The sequence below is a fragment of the Oryza brachyantha genome, chromosome 5 (genome assembly GCF_000231095.2).
Source record: "Oryza brachyantha chromosome 5, ObraRS2, whole genome shotgun sequence".
Taxonomy (NCBI): Eukaryota; Viridiplantae; Streptophyta; class Magnoliopsida; order Poales; family Poaceae; genus Oryza; species Oryza brachyantha.
In genome coordinates this window covers 3588990-3600325 of record NC_023167.2, presented here as the reverse complement: position 1 = coordinate 3600325, position 11336 = coordinate 3588990, and the positions used below count along the sequence as shown (strand labels likewise).

The 11336-nt window shown below is 37.0% G+C and overlaps 1 non-coding gene across 1 annotated transcript; it reads left to right on the top strand.

Annotated features, from left to right (window-relative positions):
- Positions 1-10294: 10294 nt before the first annotated feature.
- LOC121054581 lies at positions 10295-10433 on the top strand. Its single transcript, XR_005811969.1, has one exon. It is a non-coding gene; the product is annotated as a small nucleolar RNA Z247 (small nucleolar RNA).
- The last annotated feature ends 903 nt before the right edge of the window (positions 10434-11336 follow it).

Genomic DNA, 11336 nt, shown 5'->3' with positions numbered 1-11336 from the left:
AATCTAAATTCATCCCACAAAATGTGGAAAAAAAGACAAATGTAAACTGTGGACAGTACCTGTATTATTCACTACTGAATTTCTGTTTTTCGTTTTTCTTGCTTTGTAGGTTGGGTATTGACTTTTGACAAGAATTTTGGTGAGTGGTAGTTTGGTTGGGGTATGGCTACAGCGCTAACCATCATTTACACTAGTCATAATTAGTACTTACTGATATTTTTTTACAAAATATATATAAAAATAAGTTGGGTTTAAAATTTTAACATTCATCTGAAAGTTTTAAAGTTTGGCTTGAGAGTTTCATGATTTAGTAGAGTTTTTAAAATTTTCACCTAAAAGGTTTCATATTTGAGTTGAAAGTTTCAAATTTTGAGTTATAAGTTTTAAAGTTTGAGCTGAAAGTTTCAAATATGGAGTTGAAAGTTCAAATCTTGAGTTCAAAGTTTTAAATATTGAGTTGAAAGTTTCAAATTGAGTTCGAAGTTTGAAACAACCGAGTTGATCTTTTTAAGAAAGTTGTACTGTGATTTTTCAAATTTGAGTTAAACTTCATGTTAAAAATTCATAAAAGTCTAACCATTAGAAAAATGAGTTAAATACCTTGCTGATCAATAGAAAAATAAAGTTTGAGGTCTTTATTATAAAGTATTTATATATGTGGTGTTTATATGCTGACATTCTTTTTCATGCAGGCTGCACTGCATATAGTCACCTCTTTCCACACGAGAAATTTAACTTTTTGCCACTCTTACGAGCGGTCAAAACAGATTTGCCACTCGCTGTCTATGACATATGGGCCCTCATGAGTCTATGATAGGTGAGTCCAGTGGTAAATCTGTTATGAAAATCCGTAAGAGTGGCAAAAAGTTAAAAGCCCCAATAGATTTATAACTATCTATCGCATTGTATCAGAGAAGCAAATATACAAGATATGGCCAGCCATGTGGCATGGCAACAGGTGGCCATTGCTTTTGACTATTCCATTGCTTTGTTTATGCAGGGAAAGTTAAAGATAGCTAGCTAGCTATATATAGAAAAGCCAAGCTACTTACCTAGCTAGGCATAAGCTTGTCTATATATATAAAAGATGAAGAATGAGAATTTTTGCTCTGAGAGAATGCACTAGAGGAGATGGCACATATGTCTGATATGATGCAATGATGCCTTTGTTCCTTTCTATTTGATTCCCCTGCATGATGGAATTAATTTGCTGGGAGGAACATCATTCTATATTATTATATATGTCTTGCATATACGATAAAAATAACGGAAAAATTATAGTGTTAATAAATTGATCATATCATGACTTTCCATTTTGTATTTTTTGGACACACTTCCTAAACGGTGCCTTTCATGTAACAATTTTCTATGTAAAAGTTTCTCATATTATCTTTCTAAAGGAAATTTTAACCTTTTAATTAATTATTAGTCAATTCTATTGTCTGTATACTAAAATAGTTCACATATAAATCAGATAATCCAAAATTCCAATTTTTTTATAAGAGAAGAACACCAACTAATTCTATGAATTAGCTTGTTATTGACACCAACTAATACACCCTCCTAACACACATGCTAAAGAGAATGATATCAACGGCAAATCACTAATAACTTCATTAGAGTTTTTCATTGTGGCCGCAGGATTCAAAACCTGATGGATGCAATGCACCCATAGCTCCACAATCACATTACGAGTTTTTCATTGTAAAGCTCATCAATTATGTGCATATGTAAATGTAAAGTAATTAATGTATCACAGGTAAATGCATCTACACTAGATGATGAACAGTAGCTGAAACATGCACACAGGGCCATTTTTAGACTGATACCAATTTGTACCCTATCTCTTGAGCCAAAAAAAATTAATCCACTTGGGCAAAGCCAAAAAATTTAATTAGCAACATTTAAAGCCACCAATTCACACCATTCTTTACTGCCTCACAATTTTAATCCACTTGGGCAAACCACATAGGATCCCATTCCAACCCACGGACATGAAGAAAATGCCCAAACTATAAAATAAATATATGTTGTTCATTAATTACATGCATGTCACACCCTAATGTAGGTGGTATTTATTTAACTTTACAAATGAAATCAAAGTATCATATATTAAGATAAATCAATGAGTAATTTCTATTTTTAGACTAAAATAATTTTACAAAAATAAATATATATGTGCCATGATCTTATAGAATTTAGTCGTATTAAATTAGGTCCATATTAGATACTACTCCCTCTGGTAAAATATTCATCGCTTAGGGACTTCTAAAATTCAAACTATTGATAGTTTCTTAACTGTTTAGTTTAAATACAAAATAAATGATACATATAGATTCTCCTAAAAAGTACTAAAATAATATCATAAACTTATTTTATTTCATAAATATATCTTAATACAAAATTATCTATTAGGATTTTAAAAGTTTGTCCAAATGTTGTCCTCAACCGTAAATATTTTTTTACGGGAACTTGTCTACTTGCAGCTTGGGTGACATGCGCTGCGCTGTAGCGGCAGCTAGACTAAGATTATGTTCGCAGTATGGTGCTTATTCAGCACGAAAAATACGATAACAAATTATTATATAATTAATTAGTTATTAACTATAAACAATTAGTAAAATACATTAATTAAAAATTGTAAAATATTTTTTATATATAATATTTTTGTAAAATATATACCGTTTAATATTTTGGAAAGCTTGCGCATGAATAAGGAGGACGTATGAGTTAGTTATATGGTCTGCTGAATGCGGCATAAATCATCTAGGCCAAGCCCAAAACATAAAGGGCCCCATGTATTCCGGCCTAACTTGTATGGGCTTCACTTGCTCCTTAATTTTTCTTATTGAGCTTAGTTAGTCACCCTCAGACCTGATAAACTAGTTTGCTAACGTCTCATTCTTCTGGCAGTAAAAGCACTACCCTGCAGCAGAAGGTAAACCATGTGTTTATATATATAGTTTTATGGTTTTAAGTATCGTAAAAAAACCCTACGCTTATTCAAGTCTAAATTAGTTTCAGTGTACAATATTTTTTAAAAAATAGTGAAGAGGTAAACCACAATCTTAATCAATATATTAAAAACTAAAAATTCATATGCACTCTATATTTTAAAATTTTACGTACGCATAAATAGTGTTATGTAAAATCTAGCGCCATAATACTCGATAATATATGCTACCAGTCATAATTATTTATGTTTTATGTACCTTTAACCATAAAACATGAGGCTTTTTGAAAAAAAAAACATATAACTTGTTGAAGCTTAGCCTCGTCAGCAATAAAATATTCCATACCAGCATTTCCAGTCGTGTCAAAATTAAAATGGTAGACAGTGATATCCACTAGTTGATTTTTTTCCCACCAAAATTCTGGCAAATATTTTTCCCGGGACAGCAGTACATCTTCCATGAAAATCAACATAGTTCTGCCATCCATGTTCCCTATTCTTCCACCGTGGAAAACAACACACATGACATGACAATGGCCCTTCGGGACAGATCTAGCGTGGAGTGGCCCGTTAAAGAGCCTCCAGAAAGTTCCCCTAAGATTCTATTGCAAATATATAGAATGAGGCCTGAAACTCTATCCAATTTAGGTGGTGTTTAGATTGAGAAAATTTTTGGAAGAAGTGTCACATTAAATGTTTGACCGGACGTTGGAATGGGTTTTTGGACACGAATAAAAAAACGAATTTCACGGCTAGCCTAGAAACCGCGAGACGAATCTTTTGAGCCTAATTAATCCGTCATTAGCACATGTTGGTTACTGTAGCACTTATGGCTAATCATGGACTAATTAGGCTCAAAAGATTTGTCTCAAGATTTCTTTCATAATAGTACAATTTGTTTTTTGATTCATCTATGTTTAATGTTTTATTTAGATTCAACGTGATGTTTTTGGAAAAAAATTTTAAAACTAAACAAGGCCTTATTCATACCCCCTAACCTCGTTGGGTAGAACATCACTGACCGTGCATTCAGCTGCCTGGAACTGCAGCAAATCTGGTCCAAACCTGGGAAGTCTAACCTGCGGAGAAGCACTGGATTGTTCACACGAGCGCAGCAACCTGAAAGCCACATCTCGCCGTGAAGACCCAGGCACGAAGACCTTGCTGCAGGTCTTGCCGTGGCTAACGCCATCTGGCCCTACATGGAGGTTACATTCAAAAATGCCGTTCAAATTTTGTTTTGCGTCAGCGGGTACGGCATGGATGGTTATTCAGAATATGAATCTTTCATGAATCATCATCATTGTAAGTGCATTCAACTTGTCTCAGCAATGTGCCGGTCTGACTCCTGCATATTACAGTCATAGTGTTTCAGGCCTGATCAGTGATCATCTAGTTTCCTTTTTTTTGGACAAACACAGGATGCATGCATGGAAGCCTACTGAATTAAATTTTCTGTCCTAAAGATGCCTCCATTGTTGAGTTCAATCAGGGGTATATAATTTGGGGAGAGTAATCAGAATGGATGTCATGGAAATTCAGAATTGACTTCAATTCTTACTGCAAAAGTTTTCACAAGAACAGAGTTTGGGAAGCAGTGCTCTGCTCCTAGTATGATGAAACACCTCCACTGGCTCTGGATTGGTTCAGACATGATCCATTTCATGACCATGGTACATGGTCATACACATGGATGTCAAGCTTTTACAGTTATAGATGTGCCACAGTACTTAAAAGTGAAATATTTGACAACACTGATAATATTACTGAACTTCTACCTTTTGTATTCCATCGATTTCATATTATAAGACTTTCTGGCTTTATTTAGATTCATATGTATACTAATAAATCTAGACACATATACAAAACATATATATTGATATACATAGATGAATCTAGGTAAATCCAGAAAGTCTTATAATATGGAACGGAGGGAATACGTGCTAACCAGACGCCGGGTACATTTCATAAATTCTCCTCACCCCCCCCCCAACTTTTTTCTCTTGTTTTTTTTACTTGTTCACCTCAGTTATTGACTGCAGAAACAGTCTCATGGTTCATACTGAGAGGTTATCTTTCCAACTGACAGTTGGTAAAAGGAATAACACTGCCTGGAGAATTTATAGATGAATTGAAGAATTTATCCTTTGTGAGCGCTAACCATTGCGGTCCATAGCAATAATCACTCCAGCTGGAAATTTTTTTATTTTTTAAATTTTTTTAAGAAATAATTTTATTACTAAGCCTTCGGGGAAAATATTTTTACCGCATGAATTTTTTGGCGACGTCACCGACATTAGCGAGGCCAAACGGCTTACCACACCATTGTCGGTAGCGTGGCAGCATTGTCTTGCCACGCCACTGACAATAGCGTGGCAAGACTGTCACGCTACGCGACGCCGAAAAGGCTGCGTGGCAGCGTTGTCTTGTCACGTCATTGTTGGTGGTGTGACCAAAAGGTCAGATTTGGAAATATTTTCCAGAGGTTTAGTAATAAAATTATTTCTTAAAATGGTTTAAAAAATAAAAAAATTTCCTCCAGCTGCCAAGAGAGGTCCTAGTTAAGTACAGTGGTTTTCATCAGAAGTCTTGCCAGCGGAATTCTTCAGACAGTAACGTCTTCCACTGATATCTGAATAATTTCAGCCTCCGTATTTCCCATTTTCTGTGTCATGACCACTTTCTTTGAAACATATTTATGGCATGAGGACTCGTGATTCACACTTTGGACTTGTGTGTCTTTTTCGGCTAACGTTACCACTCCATGGCGTTTTATTGTTTATCAGCATAACTCAAGATTATTGCTGTCAATTAACTCGACAATAAATGAAATTGATACTCCTGATATATAATTATTCAAGTTACAGTCAAGATAACAGAATACGAAATATGCATTATATTGAGATCCAGTGGATCGATCTTGCCAGGCCAGAAAACTTTTATAATTTGTAAATATTATTGAAAGAATAATGAAAAATTCACAATGGATGATGAGGAAATTCAGAGAGTTGGACAACTGCAGTTTTTTTGGTCGTCCTGTTTTCACCTCTCGGGTTTGTGCCTTAAGCTTGTCAGGCTTCTAGGCGCCGTGTACCAAAACTCATTTCTTCTAATATTTTGACGTACAAATATTTTGCGTGTTCGAGAAAAAAAAATGCTGGAACCTTTCTTTTACCGATAGATACACACTACTAGCATCGTTCACTGGTATGTCAGTGAGAATGTGAGATTAAGGACATTCGCATTCTGAATAGAGTTGCCTACAACCCAGAGTTTCCGAATCATCCTTGTCAGTAGTCACTGCAACTGCAAGCTGCCAAATGAAGATCTCACTGCAGTTCACTGAGGGGGTGTTTGTTTAGCTCCAACATTTTTTAAATCCCTCTCACATCAAATGTTTGGACACTAATTAAAAATATTAAATATAGACTATTAATAAAACTCACCTTATACTCTGGACTATTTCGTGAGACGAATCTATCAAGCCTAATTAGTCCATAATTAACGAATGTGATGCTACAGTAAACATTTACTAATCGTGGATTAATTAGGCTTAAAAAATTTGTCTAATAAAATAGCCTTTATTTATATAATTAGTTTTGTTATCGGTCTATATTTAATACTCCTAATTGATGTCCAAACATTTAATATGATAATAGGACAAGTGACTAAAAAAGACACTCAATTCAAACAGCCACTAATACCGATGGATTCATCCAAAAATCAGCAGGATTGAGTACTCCAATTGCTGCAGAAGCCAAATTCAGGAATTTGCAAGATGCCTTGCACATGCTGAAGAAATACTAATCTATTTTTGATGCTGATAGGCCAACGACTGTCACTGATAAACTTCCATGCAGAGGGATGCTTGGCTCTGGACTGGTTCAGAGAACATCCATTTTCGTGCCGCCGAATCATGATATTGTTGACAGGACTCCCAGAACATGGTACACGTGAGCATCCTGTCATTGCAGTCAAAGATATACACTACTCAAAATGGAATATTCGACAAAGCTGATAATAGCATATTTCTTGTTTTGTTGTACGCGCTGCCAATGTGGTGGAAACAGTTGACAAAATGTTCCTTTTCACTGTCCAGGTCAGTAATTGGCAGCAGGACAATTTAGGCCCTCTTTAGTATCCAAATTTTTTTTTCAAAAACATCACATCGAATTTTTGGACACCTAAATAAAGCATTAAACATAGATAAATCAAAAAACTAATTGCACAGTTATGTAAGAAATCTTGAGACGAATCTTTTAAGCCTAATTAGTTCATGATTAGCCATAAATGCTACAGTAACCAACATGTGCTAATGACGGATTAATTAGACTCAAAAGATTCGTCTCGCAGTTTCTAGGCTAGCCGTGAAATTTGTTTTTCATTCGTGTCCGAAAACCCCTTCCGACATCCGGTCAAACATTTGACGTGACAGTTCTCTCAAAAATTTTCTCAATCTAAACATCACCTTATATACTCTCTGAGGTAAGAACCCTACTGAGGTCTCTATTCATTCTCCTTCGATACTAGCCCAGATTTCCTCGTTTTCACGCGCACGCGTTGCAAACTACTAAATAATATATTTTTTGCGAAAATTTTTTATAGAAAAGTTACTTTAAAAAATTTTAATCTATTTTATTTTTTATAATTAATAATTAATTGGTTATGTACTAATGTATTTCTATTTTTTCCGCGCTGGATAAAAAAACTTAAAGCCGAACGTGGCCTGAGAGGCTCTTTTCCAATTGGCATGGTAAATGGGAGAACAATGTTGAAGAATGTATAGATGTCCTGTGGAAACCTTCTTATCCTTTGTTTGAGTTGACCATTGGATAATTCCATGCCAACATCTCCAGTTGTCAATACTCAAGAGGTCTTAGTTAACTACAGTGTTTTTTTATGACTATATTTGTAAGTCTTGCCAGCCGATTTCTTCAGACAATAACATCTTCCACTGGTATCCACGTTCCCATTTTTATGAGATTGGGCTTATAATTTATGAAATGTGACTCATGATTTCCTTTGACTTAATTTATATTAGACTCATATCGTATTGGTTGGAATAAGACTTTCTAGGTTTTTCTAAATTCATTCATGTATCTATGTATATGTTTTATATATGTATCTAGATTCATTACCACACAAATGAATCTAGACAAGGCTAGAAAATCTTATAATGTGAAACGGAGATAATACATTACCACTACACCTGCCAAGTGTGCCTTATGCCCTATATAATTAATGATAATATTAATATGCATTAAATTGCGGTTTTGTACCATTCACTGCACAGAAAATGTTTAAATTCACAGCCCCATCTTTTTGTTTTTCTTATGTTTATAAGCCAACATTTGAATTTTCAACCTTAAATTTAAATTTAAATGTTAGGGTTTTTTTCATCGTAGTTTATTTTTCAGCCATGCCTTTTAGATCGCCAAGAACATGTATGTAACAATTTTATAAACAAATTATTTTTCATTTGCAAATATGTCGTTTGGCTTAACAATCATCCTCTCAGTTTGCATTAGGTCATTCTCAGTGCAAGGTTTCCATTGTGCAGTTTTCAACAGTACCATGTCATCAAAATACATTTGACTGGATGAATGAAACAATTGCCATCAATGGAAAATTTCGCTTCACAATTTCATATGCTAACGTATCACTTAAATATTGCATCTAAGTGACCAATAGGAGTTGATTAAATGTGTAGAGTGTCAGAATTGAGATATACATGTATATAGTGCGTGTGTGTATTGGATTCATAGATAGAGTCCGGTTCTCTTATTACCGCATGTGTGTATTGTAACCTATGGTATCGTTATCTCCTATAATTTGATCTCCTATTTGTAAGGCCACGTTGGGGGCTCTTCCCAATATATATCAACACATATAGTGGCCTCCACAAGAGGTGAAAACGTTTCTACAAACTTTATAGGGGCAATTGCATAACTGACCCTACTTAAGAGTCTAATTGCGGATTTAGCCTCGTTTTTTTCACTTTGCAGATTTATCTCCGCTTTTCAAAACCGAAACTCCCGTTTGGCCCTACTGTTAATTTACCGTGAGTATTGTGAATAAAAAAATAGAAAAAAGAAAAAAACACGTGAAATGACAACAATACCCCTCTCCACATTATAAGCCTATCCGCTCCCCTCCCTCCCGGTTAGAACGGCGGCGAGCACTCCGGCGGCAAGGGCAGCGACGAGCAGGCGCACGCGACTAGGGCTCGCGGCGACGCGGCGGCAGCCAGTGTGCGCGGACAGGGCGTGCGGTGGCGCGGCGACGGCGAGTAGGCGCGCGATGGCCGCGACAGCAAGGGCCAGCGTGCAGTGGCCAGTGCGTGCGGCGGCAACCAGTGTGCACGACCACGGCGTGCGACGGCGCGGCGGCGGCGAGTAGGCGCGCGGCGGCCAGCGCGTGGCTTTGTTCAGTTTGACCGGGATGAGGCAGCTCAAGCTTCTATTGATAAACTCAATGGCATGCTTATGAATGACAACATTAAAGATTTGTTCAAACTTTAAACGAATGTATTTTGAATTTTAGTCAAATTTATCAAACTTCACTCAAATTTGTTCAAATTTTAATCGAATGTATTTTAAATTTTAGTCAAAATTTTAAAGTACACACATGTGTAAAAACAAGGCCAAATATACAAAAAAATACTAACAAAACAGGGTCAAATGTGCAAGGGCAAAGACGTCTAATTTTTCCTCACTTAACACCGTTAACTCAACTTAACGGAGTAGGGCTAAACATGAGCTTTATTTTTAAAAAGCGGGGCTAAATCTATAAAGTGAAAAAACGGGGCTAAATCCGTAATTGAAGTCTAAAGTAGGACCAGTTATGCAATTGCCCCAACTTCATATGGTATTGGAGCCTCTCTTCCATGCACAAGATCACATCTAGTGTGATGGCAAATTCCTCCACCTCCACCGCTATCTTCTATGGAGGACCCAGATCCTCCCAATCATCCACAGTGCACGTATGGAAGAATATCTTACCGGCTTGACGCAAGTTCCTGTAGTTGTGATCGATGCCAAGGAAGGTGAAAAGATCACCAAAATTTCTAATCCAACCTATGAGGCATGGGTTGTAGCGAACCTATAGGTCCTGAGATACCTTCTATCATCTCTGTCGAAGAAGGTACTCACTCAGGTCGTCAATACTCAGACGGTGATAGAAGCTTGGAGTGCAATCACGATGATGCACTCCTCACAATCTTGAGCAAGGGCACTGAACACGCATCTGGCTCTCTCCACCACCCGCAAAGGCGATCTTAGTCTAAATGAGTATATCAACAAGATGAAGATGTTGACCGATGAGATGACATCAGCCCACAAACCCCTTGATGATGAAAATATGATGTCATACATCCTTGTCAGGCTTGAAGATGACTATGAGCCCGCCATTTCTTCTTTGGTAGGCAAAGCTGAAGCATTTCCTGTTGCTAAAATTTACTCTCAACTTTTGAGTTTTGAAAGCAGGGCAAAGTTGCGGCAAACTGCAAGTGGGTCTTCTGTTAACGGTGCAAGACACGAAGGAAAAGGAGGTGACATCAGCAACTTTAACTCTGCTAACCGCGGGCGTGGAAATGATGGTCGTGGTGACCGTGGTGACCGCGGAGGACGAGGACATGGAAATGGATCTGCAACTGGTGGACACAACAACAACAAACCACATCCAACTTGTCAGCTGTGTGGAAAACCTGGACATGTCATGGCTGACTGTTGGTATAGGTATGATGAAAATTTTGTGCTAGATCCGAAGACGGCTGCTGCAGCGACTGCATCCTATGGCATCAACATGAATTGGTATATGGATATCGGGGCCACCGACCATATCACAGGAGAATTGGAGAAGCTAACGGCCCATGAGAAGTATAATTGCAAAGAGCAAATTCACACTGCAAGCAGTGCATGTATGAACATTGAGCACATTGGTCATTCAAATATTCATACCCCATATGTGATATACATCTGAAATATATATTACATGTTCCTAGAGCTAAGACGAATCTTATTTCTGCGCATTCACTAGCTGTTGATAACCATGCATTTGTTGAAAGTCATCCTCGTTTCTTTGTTACCAAGGATCAGGTCACGAGGACTCCTCTTCTTAGAGGTCCATGTCGCAACGGGCTCTATTCTTTGCCATCATCCTGTCTTGCTACATCAAAGCAGGTTCTTGGAGTCGTCAAGCCTACCATATCAAAGTGGCATAGTCGTTTAGGCCACCCATCCTTTTCTATTGTGTGCAAAGAGTGGTTAGCAATAATAATCTCCCATGTCTAGGATAACTCAGTGAATTAGATGTGTGTAATGCTTGTCAACAAGCAAAGAGTCATCAGCTTCCCTATTCAAAGTTTACTGGTGTTTCAAAGTAT